The 6,632-nt window shown below is 40.2% G+C and overlaps 1 non-coding gene across 1 annotated transcript; it reads left to right on the top strand.

The window, feature by feature from the left end:
- On the top strand, nt 1-112 carry LOC145784831 (U6 spliceosomal RNA). The gene has a single exon (XR_014291055.1). It is a non-coding gene; the product is annotated as a U6 spliceosomal RNA (small nuclear RNA).
- The last annotated feature ends 6,520 nt before the right edge of the window (nt 113-6,632 follow it).

Below are 6,632 nucleotides of genomic sequence, written 5' to 3'. Positions count from 1 at the left end.
GTACTTGCTTCGGCAGAAGTAAGAACATATACTAAAATTGGAACGATACAGAGAAGATTAGCATGGCCCGCGCAAGGGTGACACGCAAAATCGTGAAACGTTCCATATTTCCTAAAAAAAAAACGTTTTGCAGTACTAAGCTAAATATTTTCATAATACAATCAGAAAAAGTCTTTAAATCTATTTATAATATTTTGCCAATTTATTATAAATTGAGTTGGCACACCGACCTATTTTGCCAACAAAAACTAGCATAAAGGGAATACTGCTCGTGAAACACAATACCGGTGAAACGCACACTAGTGTTTACATGACGTTTGCAAACTTAAAATAAGCAACCCTATGCTCACAGACAATTTCGAAATTCGAAAACAAACGTTTTAATCAACCACTGGGACAGTGTGGCTGGACATCGCATTGGAATAACTTTAAGCAACCCCCACTTAGAACTATAATCTGATTGGTCGGTCGGTGGAATCGTATGCAAAGCGGAAATATGCTTCCCGGAAAGTATTTTTTGCCTTCGTGCTCATTAACTCCTCAAGAAAAGTATTTTTTGTTATATTTGTACGCTGATACCTTCCGCGGGCCGCAGCGATACAGCGTGGCGGGCCGCATGCGGCCCGCGGGCCGCCATTTGGTGACCCCTGTTCTATAGATGGTATGCAGACTGATGAGGTAATATTGAAAGCATTATCAGTTTGTTGTTTTATATTGCACATAATTTATGTGTTTAGCACTTCTAGATACTCACATTCAATAACGTAAAGTCTGTTTCCTGATACAGTACAATTTTATTGAACTCATTGTTACACAGACTTACAAACAAACATTTCACGATAATGTAAATTGAAAAGTCTTCTGTAAAGGGTTGTGTCGTAATGTATTCATATATTTGATTTTTGTCCATTTTACAACAGAGTCGCTACAACGAAAGTTTACCATCTTCCACGTGGATTACGTTGTTGTCTGTGTCTTCTTCATCCATCACAATTGGAGCAGTATTTGGTGCTTTGTCTGTAGGAAACTTGTTAATGTACTTCAGCAGGAAAAGTGTGCTGCTACTTTCCAACACTTTTCTTTTGACTGGGACTTTCATCATTGCATTAGTTGGGAAATTGACATCATCATACGAGGCAGTTATCATGGGACGTATTGTGACTGGTTTTGGCATCGGACTTGGATTTAGTAAGAATTTTATATTTTAATGAATACTTTGTGCATTCAGAAAAGGCGTCATACATCAACCACAAACGGTATTTGTAAATGGCATGGCGATATTTTATTTTTGATACAACTCTAGGGCTGAATTGAATTGAAAAACCGTTTCGTATTTACAAATGACATTCTAAGTTACAGGATCTAAGCCTTGGGTTCGCAGACCCTTGAGGTCCGTATGAAAATGTAAAAGAGTCTTATTTAAAATTAGAGTCTTTATTTAAAATTGCTGATAAAACTACCATTTAACGTTTTATAGGCAGAGAAAACTTCTTTCTCGAACCGTTGAAATTTTTTATGTTGAAAATTTTCAACGGTTTGAGAAAAAGTTTTCTCTGCTTATAAAACGTTGAATGGTAGTTTTATCAAAATATTTCTGGAAACTTCCTTGGTTTCGTATTATCTGAATTATTTAAATTATACTTTATTTCATCATAAAGTATGATTCTACTGATGCTAAATATCCTCCTGTGAAATCATATACTTCAATAGTATCATAGTCGACGCGGCCTTTGATCTAGATCACAGGACCCGAACTTGGGGTTCGCGGATCCCTGGGGAGTTCGTGAGATAGTGTAAAGGTGTACGCGAGTGTTTCGGGAATGTATGCGTGTAGGTTACTTTATTCTTCTATTGCTTGCGCAACGAAAAGAAAATTGTAAAAAAAAAAATTAAATTGTAATGTTACTGCCTCTCTAGCTCTTACACGTAGAGACTTTAAAAAGATTCATTACGTAGTTTATTAGGATATCGACGTTAAGCAATCCATTTAAGTACCGGTAGTCGAATAGTTCTACTTTCGAGATTGTAGAAGGAAATACTTGAAGGACTTAACGAAAGGTTCAGCACTTCCAACAGATAAAGCGAAATAACCGCGAACAATTGGTTCTTACGACAAGAATATTGGCTACAATTCTGCAATACAATCATTTGTCCATCATCTTCATTTTCAGTTTGTAGTAGCCCACTACTGAGCGAAAGGCCTTCCTCTTTTCTAGCCATTCCAATCGATCGTGTGCTTTTATGTACCAGTTTGTTGTTCCACATTCTTTATCAATCTCGTCTCTCTATTTCATTTTTGGTTTTCCTCGTTTGGGTTTCTTTTCCTAAGGTGTTCAAGTTGTTAAATTGATAGTCCATCTGTTGTCCTGATGTCTTGTTATATGACCTCACCATGACCATTTTAGGTTTTGGATCATCATCATCATCATTAAGTTCCTTCCTCTCATCGAGGGTTGGAGGCAATGAGACGCCAAGTTTCTCTGTTGTGAGATTTTTTTACTGCAGTTTTGTAAATAAGTCCTGACCAGTCTTCAATATCAGTAGTCCAAATTCTTGGTGATCTACTCCTATTTCGTTTGTGGTCTGCCCCTATTAGGTTTTGGATAGTTATCACAATATCTCTAAATTTTATTTGATTGAGAATCCATTCAGCAGTTTTTTTGTCTGCCTTGTTAAACCCACCACAGTTCGTTTGTCTGTTCTTTGCATTGATCTTTGTTTTAAGTTAATGTTTTTGTAAGGTTCCAAGTTTCCTCGCCGTATGTAACAGTTGGAAGTACTGTACTACAGTACAACTCTGATAATATCAGCTCTCATCTCGATCATATCTTCTAATTATTATACTCAACAGGCCAGAAACTTTAACCAGAAGCTTCCAGAAACTACATTAAAGTTATGTCACAGGGAATCATTATTCTAGTCAAACTTTGCAGCATGTAAACCTGTTTGTGGCGTCATTGCAGCATACAACTCCTTATAACATTCCGTCAAATTAAACAACTTTCTGGAAATACTAGAGCAGAGTTTTCCAAACTGTGGTCGCGGACCATTGGTGGTACGCGACGAGTACACAGGTAGTCCGTGGCGACATGACAAGAAAGTAAAGTCACACATATACGCTGTACAGTAGGCTACGTACCCTGTCAAAGACAATTGCAGCAGTTCTTTACAACTTAAATGATTTTGAAAGCTTTTGCTATCCAGTATTGTAAATCTTACTTGTTGCACCTTCGTTGCAGTTAAAAAGTTGTTTACGAAAAATTAGTGGTCCTTGGCCCAAAAAAGTTTGGGAAACCCTGTACTAGAGTATAACATTCTCTAGGCAACAGCAGTTGCGCAATTAAAGGTTAATTTTGGAAAAATAACCGACTTTGATAACAACTGAAACTCACACTATAAAACAGCTCACTTATTCTAGTTCATAAAGTGTAGCCTGTCCTCTAGGATACACACATTGATTATGACAGTTACGTTATGTTTATTCACAGTAATTATTCCAATTATCGTTGCTGAAGTGTGCCCCAGACGAAGAAAAAGCTTCTGGCTTTGCTTGCCATCCATGTGCGTTGGGTTAGGAATTCTAATTGGAGTCGTTTTAACCCACTCAAAGGCAAGCTGCTGTACAGTGCACGTTTTTTTTTTCTGCAACACTTATCTAAAACAAAATTACAATACATTCTAGACAATTTTTGCCTATGAGATAATTGTTTTAGCTGCGTGTCTCACAAAACTTTTAACCCGTATAACCTTGCATAACTTTGTCAATTTTAATGCTTTTTTCATTCTTTTTCGGTTTTAACTAAATTAGCCCATAACAAATTTAGATCTGCAAGGATGAAGTACACCAAGGAAGAGAAAATTTTCTGTGTGGCTTTGTATTTGGAGTCAAAATCGTACAAAAAAGTGCAGTCAAAATTCAGGCAAAAGTATGACTTTAACAAATTTCCATCAAAACCACTCGTTTTTTATTGGGTCAAAAAGTTTCAAGCTACTGGATTACCTCACAACAACCAGACAATGCCTACAACACCAAAAAATGGGAGACAAAATACAGCTAGGACTCCATAGAACATTGATGCAGTTAGGACTCCGTTGGGAGAAGTTCAAAGAAAACGATCCGTAAACGGGCCCAAATGCTTGGTCTGACCCGGTCCTCTGTACAGAGGATTCTGGAGGAAGATTTGAAACTCTATCCATACAGGATCCAGATAAAGCATAAACTTACTGATGCAGACAAGGCTAAGCGAGTTACCATCTGCCAGTGGTTCATGGACATCGTCGAAGAGGACCCTGACTTCCTTGACAACCTCTGGTTCTCTGACGAGGCTCATTTCACCCTGTATGGGTATTTAAACAGTAAAAACAACGTGTTCTGGGGCACCTCTCCTCCTGATGAAGTTCTACAGAGGCCCCTGCACACAGTCAGATGCACTGCCTGGGTTGCAATTTCAAAACATGGCATCATTGGCCCAATCTGGTTCGAAGATGAAAATGAGAACGCAGTCACCGTCAACAAGGAGCGTTAGCTTGTGGTCCTCCAGCAGTTCTGGACCGCTCTGGGGCGTAGAAACAGAGCCAGAGGAAGAAGCTCGTTCCTTAGAGCAAAGCAATGGTTCCAGCAAGATGGTGCCACCCCCCACACTGCTAATGTCACCCTGGCGTGGTTGGATGAGAAGTTCCCAGACCACCTAATCAGCCACCGCAGAGACCCTGAGTGGTCTCCCCATTCCCCGGACCTCAACCCCCCTGACTTCTATCTGTGGGGCTATCTGAAGGACAATGTGTACCAGGATAATCCTCAGACCATCCCTGAACTAAAACAAGCCATCTCCCAGAAGATCAGGGCCATCCCAAAGGAAGAGTGTGTTCGGGTCATTGACAACTTCGCTCGCCGTGCTCAAATACGCCTCCAGCGCAACGGTGGCCATCTGGAGCATGTTTTTGGTTTGGTTTGGTTTGGTTTTGAATCTTTATCCTCGGACTGACAAAGCCTTGATAGGTTATTCCTGGTACTTGTTTGCATACTTGTAGAGGCTCTTGGTGCAGGGCCGGTTACCGAGATTGGCAGAGTGAAGTTTTCCGATTGTTAAAGTGTTGTTACCGAGAAATTATTCCATTCACTAGGTGCCGCTGAATGGAGAGCAGTCCTGAAATGCGTTGCTCAAACGCACACCCCGAGAGTCGAACCAGCGCCGCGTGATCTTGAACCCGACGCGTAACCACTGAGCTAACGGGGCGGTTACCATAACTAACGGGGCGGTTACCATAACTAACGGGGCGGTAACCGCGGCGCGTAACCACTCAGCTAGCATGTTTTATGAACTGCTGTATTACTACTGTTGATGTAGTATTACATTGTAGACATGTTGTTTTTCAGAATTGTTAACATCTCAGCTTTCCATTTCAGTTTAGTTTTTGTAACTATGTTGATTGGTTCATGAAATAAAGTTATTTGAATGGGTTAAAAGTTTTGTGAGACACCCTGTAGCATAGACTGCAGGCATTTTAAACTGCTAAGGTTTGTCATGCTAAACCAAATTTTCCGCAGTTTTTTATTATACATTTTTATTGCGACAATTCAGTGTTGTACTGGAACTGTGGTTTAGTTTATTTTGTTGCACAGAAAATAAACAAAAGAAATACTTCAATAGATTGTTTACACCAGCCATTGAATTCCAATGCTGTATCAGACTGTCTGTAGCCCATATGCTTCAATATCAGTCCAACATGAAAGTTTTTTTTTAGGTTTTAGGCACTGAAGAACTTTGGCCTTTCGCAGCTGCATTAGGAACTACACCCAACATCATTTTCATTCTGATAAGTTGGAAGCTCCCAAACACCGTTTTTTATGTGGCTAGACAAGGTGATAAAGACAAGACCATGGCGCTCTTGAAGAAATTATGTACTGGGTCACAGGTGTGAATAACTGAACTTCTACTGTATTTTTAACTAATTCAATAAGAAATTGTGCTGTGATGAAAATCAGCCTTTGAATAAAATAAAGCTCTGTGAGCTACAATTGCTGTCTCGATTTGTTGTCATTCGCTTGATTGCAAGAATGTATTATCAGAGGTCACCACTATCAGGCTGAAAACGAACCTCTTGAAGAAAAGATTCAGAGATAATGACAGAGCTTTAATAGAGTCTTGGTTTGTGAAGAAAGGGGCGTTCTTCCCGGCTATCAGCACAAGGCTGAGCACTCACTAGTACAGCGAGCAGCTGCGATTCGCCAACCATAACGGTGTAGCTTCCACGCTAGCCATTCAGACCATCCAATCAACAATATGTTTCTCGGCAGCCGATTTGTAGCAAGAATTGACAGCGATAAACAGGTGTTCGACACGTATCGCAGCTGCTCGCTGTACTAGTGAGTGCTCAGCCTTGTGCTGATAGCCGGGAAGAACGCCCCTTTCTTCACAATGTCCTCTGCCCTGGCGCCTGCTGGTTTTGTTGGCTCTTTCTTTGTTTCCACAAAGATAAGAGTTAAACTGACTGGTAAAGCGGTGGTCGAATAAATTTGTGGCAGAATACGGTGCGATACTGATGAGCCCAGCCTCATGGGCGAAACACGTGTCTATCGCTGTCAATTCTTGCTACAAATCGGCTGCCGAGAAACAGAGTCTTGGTTTATT

Source organism: Aplidium turbinatum, chromosome 1, assembly GCF_918807975.1.
Source record: "Aplidium turbinatum chromosome 1, kaAplTurb1.1, whole genome shotgun sequence".
Taxonomy (NCBI): Eukaryota; Metazoa; Chordata; class Ascidiacea; order Aplousobranchia; family Polyclinidae; genus Aplidium; species Aplidium turbinatum.
This window is presented reverse-complemented; position numbering and strand designations above follow the sequence as displayed.